At 42.2% G+C, this 12,507-nt stretch overlaps 1 protein-coding gene across 2 annotated transcripts in view; it reads left to right on the top strand.

The window, feature by feature from the left end:
- The first annotated feature begins 5,024 nt into the window (after positions 1-5,024).
- Positions 5,025-12,507, top strand: part of LOC135712708 (MAP/microtubule affinity-regulating kinase 3-like) — a 384,511-nt gene continuing 377,028 nt past the window's right edge. Inside the window, exon 1 of one of the 2 annotated variants that reach the window (XM_065235715.1) lies at positions 5,025-6,502. The gene's annotated coding sequence lies outside the window, so the exon portion shown is untranslated. The remainder of the gene's footprint in view (positions 6,503-12,507) is intronic. The other variant, XM_065235722.1, reaches the window with a different exon arrangement.

Below are 12,507 nucleotides of genomic sequence, written 5' to 3'. Positions count from 1 at the left end.
GGGCATTCCCAACATCGGTGGGAAGAGTAGCGTACCTATTTGTGATAGGTACGCATGAGCTACCTTCAGTACTGTTCACTTTCTGACGGAGCTTGCTCCGGGAGCGCTGCCTTCCCATCACACGATGCGACCGGCACTACGACACGAACACACGCGCAACTCGAACAACTCGACTGAGCGAGCCAAAACCGGACTAAACTAAACTGTTTGACTACTACACTACTCGAGTCTCAGTTGGAACCATAAATGTACATCAACGATCGACTATCGACTGACGATCGACTGACTAAAGGGTGATACGGTCAAAATTTGGTCAATATCAACTTGACGTATTTCTTTCAATTTTGCATTTAAAAAACCTGAACACCCCTCATTTTGAAGGTGTGTGTGTGTAGAATGTTGCTCCTATTTTGATTTTGGAATTCACTCTTCAGTTGTCAAAATGCCGTCCAAGCAAGAAGAGCAGCGTATCAAAATTTTGCTCGCGCATCGCGAAAATCCGAGCTACTCCCACGCAAAGTTGGCAAAATCGCTAAAAGTTGCCAAATCAACCGTTACAAATGTAATTAAAGTGTTTGGGGAACGTTTGTCGACAGCCAGGAAGTCTGGATCGGGGGGAAATCGAAAACCGGAAGCCGCTGAGACGACAAAGAGAGTTGCCGGTAGTTTCAAGCGAAACCCTAACCTCTCTCTCCGAGATGCCGCAAATAAGCTGGGTGTATCGTCTACAACCGTGCATTGAGCCAAAAAACGAGCCGGACTATCGACTTACAAGAAGGTAGTGACTCCAAATCGCGATGATAAACAAAATACGACGACCAAAGCGCGATCCCGGAGGCTGTACACGACGATGCTGACGAAGTTTGACTGCGTGGTAATGGACGACGAAACCTACGTCAAAGCCGACTACAAGCAGCTTCCGGGACAGGAGTTTTATACGGCAAAAGGAAGGGGAAAGGTAGCAGATGTTTTCAAGCACATGAAACTGTCAAAGTTCGCAAAGAAATATCTGGTTTGGCAAGCCATCTGTACCTGTGGCTTGAAAAGCAGCATTTTCATAGCTTCCGGGACTGTCAACCAAGAAATTTACGTGAAATAGTGTTTGAATAAACATCTGCTGCCTTTCCTGAAGAAACACGGTTGTTCCGTACTGTTTTGGCCGGATTTGGCATCTTGCCATTACGGTAAAAAGGCCATCGAGTGATACGATGCCAACAACGTGCAGGTGGTTCCCAAGGACAAGAACCCTCCCAACACGCCAGAGCTCCGCCCAATTGAGAAATACTGGGCTATTGTCAAGCAGAACCTAAAGAAGACCAAAAAAACTGCTAAGGGCGAGCAGCAGTTCAAGGCAAACTGGCTTTCTGCGGCGAAGAAGGCTGTACAAAATCTGATGGCAGGGGTCAAGCGTAAGGCCCGGCAATTCGGATTTGGAAAAGCGAAAGCCTAACTATTTTTCCTGAATTTTATACTAATTGAACTTGAAAAAGAAATTTAATTTGATTTTTTAAATAAACGATTTCACCGATTTACACGCGTTTTCCCTTGACCAAATTTTGACCGTATCACCCTTTAGGTATATCATGATGAAGTGACCAGATCTGTACAAAGCATTCCCTCACTAGTCATTCGTCTGTACATAGTTGCGTTAGCGATGTCTTCAATATTACACATAGCAATGATAGAAACGGTTAAGCCGCGTTAACATTATACAGTTCGGTTCAAAAGTATTGGTAATAAAAATTGCCTTACTCAACAAGCTGTTCAGATTTCGGTAAAAATTACCGAAGTTGGCGATATTTTCTATGTGTTTAGAGTTACTTCTATGGTATTACCAGATCAACCACACACAAAAAACAAAAATTGTTGGTATAAAAATAATGCAAATTCAAAATAAAAGTTTCCCAAATTTCGTAGCTTTAACAGTGAAAATTTTCAAAATGAAAGCTATATCTTTGGTTTGAAAGTTTTTCTTTCACTTCTGACTTGTAATTTTAAAAGTGTATTTTTTAAAATAAAAGTTGTTCAACTGTCAAAAATACTTCTTCATAGTAACGTTTTTGGCAGCACTGGACCTCACATTATTTGCCGCCAAAGTAGAATTGACGCGACGAAAATAAAATCGTTCCACGGAATTTCATTTTTTAATGGGTTAATTCGATTAATTCGGTGTTTGGAAGCTGCCTCCGGTGATCGATTGTGATTCAGCCGCTGCAACAGGGCATGTAGGTGAGTTGGAAAATTATTTTTCTTAGGATCGATTACATTTATGTTTACATTGTAGGTACGCTATTACTTGACAAACCAGCGCTTACATCGGATGGTTCCGGCCAACAAATCCCGTAACAGAGTGAAGCGTCTCGACCGAAAAAGACTATCCTTACAACAAACCCCGTTACATGGCACCTAACTCATCATTCCGGAAAGTGACCACCAAACGTACGTGGGCGTAGAACATATATGAACGTACAAGACAATGATGTACAGGGAATTATCCACCAGCTCACTGTTTTGGTGTTGGTGAACCCCCACTATATTGTATTGTATGTCGTTGTCTTAAAGGATGGAAACACGAGGAATGCTTCGAAATGAACGTGGAGCTTAGGTTCGACTCAATACTTTGACCATTACAAGACGGACAAGAATCTGACTCAACCCATGCCACTTAGAAGACTCAGGACGATGAACAGTAGGATTAGCCTTCCTTTGATTCCTAATAGGGCTAGGACACAATCTGCGCTGGTAACATAAACTATGTTTTATTTTCTTTGTTTTTTTTATTAAATAAATGAATAAATTTATGTTTTAAATATGATACAAACATTAGTTTGGCTACTTTTCTTAATCTTGAAAATCATTAATATGATAATATTTAAAATTTAATATAACAAATATATTGTCATAATAAAAACAACTCTTTTCGAACTGAAACAGTTTGCACTTCATTTTGAAAGCATTGGTTTTCCTTTTGACAGTTCTACAATTTGATTCAAAAGCATCAACTTTTAAAATTAACGAAGAGCTAAACTTTTGATTTGACAAGTTACACATTTTTATTTTGAATGCTTCAGACTTTCTACCAAAAAGAACCAACGAAAACTTTTAATTCTACCAATGATTTTTTTAATTTTAGTAGTGATTATTTTTTGTGTGCATGCATTAAATACGCTGGCTTGCAATTGCTCATTACAGCTAAAATACTATTTTTCGTAATAATAAAACAATGAGATATTATAATGATAATTTTTATTTGTAAGATGCAAGAAAAATTGGTAAAGTTTGGTAAAGTATAAAATTTGTCAATTTTGCTTTCAGAAGGTCACAACTAGCGATTTTATGATCGCTAATTGCTCGCTCATCGCGTTGCTCATCGTAACAGCTAATCGCTATTTGTGACCTTCTGAAAGCAAAATTAACAAATTTTATGTCATACACAAACTTTACCACCTCTTCTTGCATCTTACAAATAAAAATTATCATTATAGTATCTTATTGTTTCATAATTACGAAAAATAGCATTTTAGCTGCAATGAGCAATTGCAAGCCTGAATACGGTTCAAGAAAACCCAATTAACCAAAACGGAAACAAATGGATAAATATTTATTGATAATTCAGCAAAGGTGTACTGCTGATTGCATCTGAAACTGGACTGTCCCAAAAATGCAAAAAGTGTGATAAAAGTGCAAGTTTCCGTCAAATCGTTTAGATTTCTTCGGAACATTTATTGCTTGCATCATAAGGAATAAGTGCACCGAAGACACCAAGACGATTAGGCCGACAACATAGTAGAAGCGATTCGAAGCGATTCGATTCGTTGGCAATAAGCGGAGCGCTTGCGTGAAAGCACCCTCTATGAGCGTTCTATGGGAATCGCCCAAACCAGCCATAGTGAAAGCGATGCGAAGAGGTGTAAAGCGTTCAGCAAAGCGACAGAGCTGTTCGTGTTGTGTTTTGACGCCTTCGAACGCAAGTGGACTGATTCTAGTGAGGAAAAATGGACACCGAAATCGATTCGGAAAATCTGATTGCTCTCGTTTTTACGAGAAAAGCGCTGTGGGACAAAACATTGAAACAGTACCGGAACCGGTTGATGGTCGATAAGCTTTGGCGACAAGTTTCCTGTGAGCTGGGAGGAGAGGCAACAAGTAAGTGTAAATAGTGATTTATTTCATAATTAATATAATGTTTTTATTTACTTTACAGCGGATGCAGTGAAGAAAAGATGGAAAAATCTCCGGTCCTCGTTTGCGAAAGAGATGAAGAAGATTCCGGAAGGACAAATTTGAACAAATATTTTGCACTGCGCGCGCGGCTGTAATGTTTTCAAAAACGCTTTCACTATGTCATAGGTTGCTTCGCTTGCCGCTGCATTTCGCTTTGCCAATTGCTATCGCATCGAATCGCTTCTACTATGTTGTCGGCCTTAGACGTAAACTTGCAATGTTATCACACTTTTTAATAAGTGAAAACGCGCTTATTAGTGCAATTTGGTGTGAAATGCGCAATAAAAGAAAAATATTGCTGGGCATCCAGAAAAGTGCTGTCAAAAAACATTTACTTCGGCATAATTAATAATTTTTCTAAAGATTCAGTAAAATTATTGCATTTTGACATAAATTTGAATTGCTGAAAGTTTTATTATGCTGCAAAGTTTGCTGATCTTTCATCAATTCTAAAATCAGCAAAATTTGGCTGATTTTCAGCGATTTAAATTTGACGTGTTTGATTTCGATTCGATTCATACGCACTTCGACAACACTGCTGGGCAGTCATCTGCCCAATGGTATGAAATTTAACGAATAAACAGCCTAAACTACTTTTCTGACATCTGTCAGCTGTCACTACTCTTTCCAGCAGTTTTCTTGCAGTATTTCGCCCGAGTTTTTTTTGTTACACTCATACTTCTTGTTCCTCCTCTTTCCATTTCATTCGCCCGTGTGCTTCGTTGGGGCGATGGTGTACGCAAGTGTGAGTGTGAACAAACGCTTTTCTTGCACTCCTCCAAGCGGACGACAGAAGAAAATCCACATCTGACTGTGCGCTGTGGTGTTGGCTGAGTGTAGATTGATTACCTTTGCGAGAAAGCACATCCTTTTGCGGTGTGTGCAAAGTAGTGTTTGGAAATCGACGACCCCCGGTCCAGCTAGTAACGGTTTCGGTAAAAGTCAACAAAATGGACTACATTAACTGAGTGCAAGAGTGTTTTCCTGTTTGTGAATATTCGAAGGCTCGGCCAAATTGTTGGGCGAAATTTTCTTCTGGCCTGGTCGTCGTCGTCGTCGTGCAAGCGAGAGCAATCAAGCATTCAATGTGAATGGGTGTGTGTGTGCGTGTGGTAGTGGCCTCAAAATTCGCTCGCTGTCCGTATACAGTTAACTCCTAGTACGGCCACGGCTGCTACGCTACGGGACGGTACACGGCTACAGAGTGGCGAGAGCTATTACACGATTACGACGGACGGCCGAGCGAGGCTTTTTGGCTGTGGTCGCTTTGCTTGCTGCTGAAGCTCCTGGTGTGCGGTGAGGAAGGAAAGGAACGAACGTCGTCGATCGAAGACAAGCGGGTTGTCCGTCTCGTTTTTTTTTTCGGGAAGAAGCAGGCAGAAGAACAGTGCTCCGTAGATTTTTTCATAATTTTCCCGTTACTTTCGGCCTGGGTTTTAGGTGAAAAGTTCGGGAAAACCCAGCTACGGGGACGTGTGGCCACCAGCAGCGCGGATTCGTACGAATTCTGTGCGGAAAACAGTGGAAAAAGTTTGTGGTGCGTCAGTTTTTCGGTGGTGAAGAAAATTTTCCCCATATTTCTTTGCTCTCTGGTTTCGGAACGGGCCCGACAGTGTGAAGGAAAAAAAAAAGAGGTTGCTTCTTTGCTTTTTGAGGTTGTCGAGTGGAAGTGGCTGAGCTCGCACGGAGGCAGGCAGGAAGAAGAGTGAAAAAGTGTGTGTAAAAGTTTTGAAAGAATAAGAAAACCAACTCCGACGAGAAAAGAAAAGCGATTTGCAAGTTGGAAAAGTGCGGTGGAATTTCTGCAGGTGAAAAGTTTCCGGGAATGAAGTGACACGCTCGAAAGGAACCCCCCGGTTGGATTTGGAAAGTAGCCAGCTGTCCGCGGCCCACGAACAAACAAGAAGAGGTGCGGTTCTTTCGGTGGTCGCTTTCAGACCAGCAAGAGGCGAATAGAGCAGGAAGAAGCAGCAGAAAAATAGCTGTGAAAATTTTCTGCAGGAAGGAAAGAAAGTCGAGTGGGTGCGACGAAGAGAGTAGTTGGCAGGAGGGAGCAAGCAAAATCTCTGAAAACTCGCGCCGCGGTGGCGTTTTTTCTTCCGACGAAAAAGCAACCGGACGGACCGACGGAGGAAAATTGCTGGAGCCCAAAAACGGAATATAATAATGCTCGAATGGGAAATCAATCGCATTTTTGAAAGTGTGTGTGTGTACGTGTGAAATTCGGTGCTCCCGAAAGGTGGTTTCAGATCCAGCGGAAAACAACCAGCAACTAAAGGTAAATAGAGAGCCCTTGCAAATGTACTCGGGAGAACAATGGATTCAGTTTTTGCTTCGCGGCTTGTGGAGGTCTGTCTTGGGGGGGCTTGTACTGAGACCCATGGCAGCACGGCGGAGCAGTTAGTCAAGCGTAAAAAGTTCGTCGGAGAAAAAACGTAGCAAAAGAAAATTATCCATCGGCAGATGGTAGGCACCGCAATCCAAGAAACGGCCCGATGGCCTGTTGTACTCTCCACTACTGGTGGGTTTTCAATGTCTTCTCACCTTCTCTAAATAGCTTACCCATGGCAAGCAGCAGTTGAGCTGCGGCAGCAAGTGTTGTTCTCTCTGTATTAGTGGGTTTGTAGCTGTTTTGGCCTTTTGCTGCCGCTGCTCTACTCGGGTTGTTTTGCAAACTTCTTGCAAGAAGGTTACGGAGGATTTGCCACCGTAGAAGGTCTCGTGGATCGTTGCGTTTGCGGTATACTGTGGTCTAAGCTGCTACTACCCATTGGCAGTTGTATGTAGATGGTATCTAGCGTTGGTGGAAATTTTTTGGCAGAGTGCGCGAGAAACGGAAAGCTTGCATGACGGAGAAGTTTTAAGGTGTTTGGAGAATTATGTCTTTCTAGAAATTTGCTAACAATGTCCCGACTAACGGTTCATCTACGTTTGACTGAATAAATTACAATGACAACTACAACAATGATGCAATGTGTTGCATAGTTCTGGGCAGCTAGGAATTCATCACCATTTTCCACCATGGGTGGATTTTGAGGGATTTCATCAAGAGCTGCTCCTTTATAGCTTGAATGTTTTTCCGGAAAATCTCAAGATCATCATTTAAATGGCATTTCAAGCTGAACAATGCATTAGATCCTCGGAGGCGAACCAGCCTCAGGCTGAAAGCCTCCCTAATAAAGAAAACTTGACTTGCATTAGGTCCTAAGTAACCTTGACAGATTATTTTCGTCGAATTTCTCTTTGCATCGCCGCGGCCTTGTTAAGACATTCCCAGCTATTTTCAACACACCGATCGATGAATGCAAGCTGAACATTGCATTAGGTCCTAAGTAACATTGATCGATTCTCTTCGTCGACTTTCTTTTTCGTTAATAACATGAGCACATAACCATTTCTTGTTGTGTTTGTTATATTAGATGCTAGATAAAAGCTTCTTTTATCGATCTGTATGCTGAAAATACCTGGGAATGTCTTTACATGACCGTGAGGATACAAAGAGAAAGTCGACGAAGAGAATCTGTCAATGTTACTTAGGACCTAATGCAATGTTCAGCTTGAATGAAGCTATTATCTAGCTTCTAATACGACAAGAAACGGTTCTGTATTCAAGTTATTACCCGATCAATGTAACTGCGAACCTAATGCATTGTTCAACTTGATTTATCTGCCTCATGGTTGTTGTTTTGAAAATTTATATTAAAATGAATGGAATTCATCTGAATTTCACATAAAATTTATGCGATCACATTAATTTTATGTGATTTTTCATATGAATTTCATCGGCCTCATAATATTCATGTGATTTTGTGGTGGGATTTGCTGCTATGTGATCACAGGAACGAACGAAAGCTATGTGAAATTCACATGGATTTCATCCATTAGATATGTGATAAATTGTTGAAGTGTAAGGGGAAGAGGAGACAACTCTAGATAGAGCTGGAATTAGGGCGTAACAGCCTTTGTAAACAATGACTTCTCTCGTTGATTTCTCGGAATTCAAGGCACGATCACGCAAACCAACATAACCATCAGGTAGGGGAAGTCTTCCTCTACCCGATGGTGATGTTTACAAAAGCTGTTGCGCCCTAATTCCAGCTCTATCTTTTGTCTGTGACGTGCTCTTCTTCTCTCGCGGAAACGACCGAGCAAAAACTATTACATTATGAGCGACGCAGCCGACTGTCAAAATACAAGAAAATAGATTCCCTGTTGTAAAAATTCGCGAGTTTCTATACGTTCGCCCGACCAATCAGCCGCTGGTTCGCGTTTGACAGAAATGTGGTCCACCTATTGTCTCCTCGTCCTCTTAGGTACTGCCTGCTTCGATGTATGCAACATTCCTCCCTTCTTATTTCCAGAATACAAGGTACGGCTCTAGTCTGGATGGCATCTGGATCAGCCGTTTTGGTCGACTTGTAGTGGGTTCATCTGGAAGGCGAGCTGCGTCCGGAAATTCTTACATAGGATTAGTTCGACTGGCACCTGCTGGTAATTCTGGATCTCCAGGCTGAGTACTTGCCGGTAATTCTGGATCTTCGGGTTCGGATTGAACATGAAGCTACAAAGGAATCTTTAGGGTCAGCTTCATGTTCAGGTTTTGGAACTGGATTCAGATTCGGTCCGGGCTCGGATCGCAATCCAAACTTATCCACGAGTATGCTGAGTGAAGATGGTTTTGAAATACCTGGAGCAGTTTGGTCACTGTAGCGGTGTTTTATCTGGTCCGCATGATAACGAATGAGTTTGCGTCTACCATACCAACCGTCTAAGAGAACGTTGACGTTGACTTGACCGATGAGCTCGATGATTATTCCTGGAGCCCAGGTCCATTTGAAATTGCTTCGATATACCTTTGCAGTGCTGTAAATTCTCAAAATCATTTGAACATTTTTGATGAAAATTCGCTATCAAAGGGGACCTCCTCCGAATGGGTGATACCAGTTGCTTAGTCATTTGACGAAGGCATGGATCATTCTCATTTGAGAAACGCAATATATCATTCAATTGAGTGTAGCCTACACATAAACGGAGCTCTGGTCGACATTCCGGCGAAAAAGCTAAGCCAACCTGACACCAGCCTGACTTCTACCAAACCCCAACCCGATGTTGACCCGACATTGACCCGACATTGACCCGACATAAACCCAAAATTGACCCGACAACAACACGACATTGGGTCGACATCGACCTTAAATTAGCCTTACATAGGGTCGACTTGTCTGTTCGGGACCGTTTTGCTCGGTTTTTTCCATACTCCACTGTCGTATATCAAATGATAGTGAGTGACTCAATTGACAGTGACAATGAGCCTCGAATGAGAAAGGGGCTCGCTCACTCAAATCAACACCACCATCTGATAGGGGAATACTTCCCCTTCCCGTTGGTTATGTTGGTTTGCGTGGGCGTGCCTTGAGTTTCGAGAAATCATCGAGAGAAGTCATTGTTTACAAAAGCTGTTACGCCCTAATCCCAGCTCTATCAAGATTTGGTAGAGTTTGTTTGCGAGATTGAGCTTTTCTTCGTGAGTAATTGGCGATTGACGTATTTGTTTACAAAAGCAATTACGCCCCAATTTTAAAGTTCTACCGAACTGTTCGCATGTTTCGTCCAAGCATCAACTGAGATGGTGGTTTTCCGTTCAGCACACGACTGGGAGTGGATCTGTAGGCTTGAAGAAGAATGTGGAGCGATTCGGAGATGTTTCCCCCCTCGTTGTTTTTGAGCAACGACCTTTTCAATCAGTGGCGTCGCCCTAACCTCAATCTACCTGTTCAACAACTTTCAAAACGTATAAACAAACAAAACAATATTGGTTCAAATTGATACAAATCAGTGAAACTATAAAAGACCCTATGCTCTTTGTAACTGATTGGAACGTAAACATGACCATAAATAACGTTTTTCGAAGTTGTTGAACAGGTAAAAAGTGAGATTACGCGACGCCACTGTTTTCAATGTATCCACGAAACGTTCAGTCTGTCCATTTGATTGTGGATGGTATGGAGAAGTGCGTATATGCTGGATTCCATTTTTCCTACAGAATGCTACGAATTGTTCGGATGTGAACTGTGTTCCACTATCGGAAACGATTGTGTTTGGAATTCCAAAACGAGCAGACGATTCACCCAGGAACTCGGATTACTGCTGCTGTTGTTGGTGAACGAATAATGCGAATTTCAGAACATTTCGAAAAAGCGTCGACTACCATCAGAAAGTGTTGACAGGACCAGCAAAGTCGACATGGATCCGTTCCCATGGACATTTTGCAAGTGACCACGACTGAAGTGGTGCCTTTGAGGGAGACTTCGGATGGCACAGCTATCGCACCGTTTGACGTAAGCAGCAATATTGTCGTCAATTTTTGGCCAGAGAACATGACTGCGAACTAGAGCTTTCATTCTTCTGGAATCACCAGTCAATTAGACAGCATCATACAACTAATTAACACTTCCAAAGCATCGCGGTGGGAAAAGAACGATCGTACATCGGGATTGGTAATTTCGTAGTTATCGCTCAGCTTATGAGACGTGTAGACGTTTTTTTTTTCGCTTGCACTTATCACAAGTGAAGCATTTACGGTTGGATATTTGTCTACTTCGCTGTGCCGCGTCGCGTGGTAAAGTGTTCCGCGATTAGGCGAGAAAACACGTTTAAAATTGATTATTCGAACTTCACCATCAAGCCATCGGTCGAAAAACTTCATGGTTTCTGTCGGTCGGTTCTCGGTTTGAAAAGGGAAGATATCAAAAGACTACAGTGCCACTGAGGTGAAGCATGTGCGATTACCAAAGTCAGTGACTTGACGCTTGTACAAAAAGTTGTTGACGAACATGATGGAAAACATGAAGTGGACTGTGAGGTGAAGGTTTACGACCTCCCCGAAGGTGTATCTGAAGAGAAGGTCGTACAATTCCTAAGCGCGTTTGGTGAAGTAATCTCGATTCGCGAGGCATTGTGGAGTGAAAACAACGAATGCGAAGGCATACCGCTCGGTATATGGTCTGTCCGTATGTTAGTGCAGCGGAACATCGACTCATGGGTCATCATCGACGGAGAGCAAGCGTTCGTAGTGCAATAGGGGCAGCTGAAATCCTGCGGGCACTGCAAAGAGCACGCACACACTGGCATATCATGTGTCCATAACAAGATACTACTGTTTCAGAAAAGCTACGCAAACGTAACGCAGCAAACTGGACAGAGTTATAGGTCAACAACCGGTCATCAACCGAAAAAAACCAACAGGTGCGAAACTTCCAAGCACGAAACCGTTCGGTCAAAAATCCACCGCTCCACCAGCGCACACTGGGCCAGAAATGCAATCTAGCGGAGCAAAATTAATAACTCCGAAACGAAGCATTTTCGCGACTTGTTGTCTTCGGTAAAGTTTTCATCATAATAAGGACCATCTATTGACATAAACAAATAGTCCAAAGCTCTTCCACAAAGATGGAGCCACAATCTAACTTCTTTCTCTGACGTTTTGGAGACTTGATGTTCTGGGCAAAGTTGTCTGCCTTGACAAAATAAACTCTTTCTTCTGTAATTCCAAATAACTTGAAAACAGTAGGCATTGGAGTTTTGACTTCTTAAGAAGAGATGTTTATTTTATTAAGCATTTGCATAAGAAAAAAATATAATATGGTTGTCTGAAAAAAAAAAACCGAAACAGAAAGAAAAAAGCACATTTTCTACCATTTTTCTTTAACTCCATATAACTTGGAACCAGTAGACTGGGGAAATTTTACGTCTTCAAAGGAGTTGTTTATTTTGTTAAGGCAAACAACTTTGCCGAGGACATCAAGTCTTCAAAACGTCAGAGAAAGAAGTTAGATTGTGATGCCATCTTTGCGGAAGAGTTTTGAACTATTTGTTTATGTCAATAGATGGTCCTTATTATGATGAGAAACTTTACCCAAGACACCAAGTCGCGGAAATGCTTCGTTTCAGAGTTATTAATTTTGCTCCACTAGATTGCATTTCGGGTCCAGTGTGCAGTGGTATCATTGGACATTTTTCCTGAACTGCAGAAATGCACGAGCCAGGGTGAATCCTCAGGCCCGAAAACGAACACAAACAGCCTGTCTACAGTGGATGCTGTGTTGTTATGCCCACAAACACAACGAGCACCCAATTCGTTGCCATCATTCCTAAATCCACCGCAAACTGTCGTGTCGTTGGCGAGATGTTGGCGCTTCAAAGAAATTTCTCCCAAACATTCATGCGAATCAACGAAACTCATGTGGCGGGAGGGATCCCATGTCTATATTTCAACCATCATCA

This window comes from Ochlerotatus camptorhynchus, unplaced genomic scaffold (assembly GCF_037179485.1).
Source record: "Ochlerotatus camptorhynchus isolate MF236.1 unplaced genomic scaffold, CSIRO-AGI_Acam_v1.1 ptg000503l, whole genome shotgun sequence".
NCBI classification, from domain to species: Eukaryota; Metazoa; Arthropoda; class Insecta; order Diptera; family Culicidae; genus Ochlerotatus; species Ochlerotatus camptorhynchus.
The sequence above is the reverse complement of the archived record's forward strand: the minus strand, read 5'-3'. Positions and strand labels throughout refer to the sequence as shown.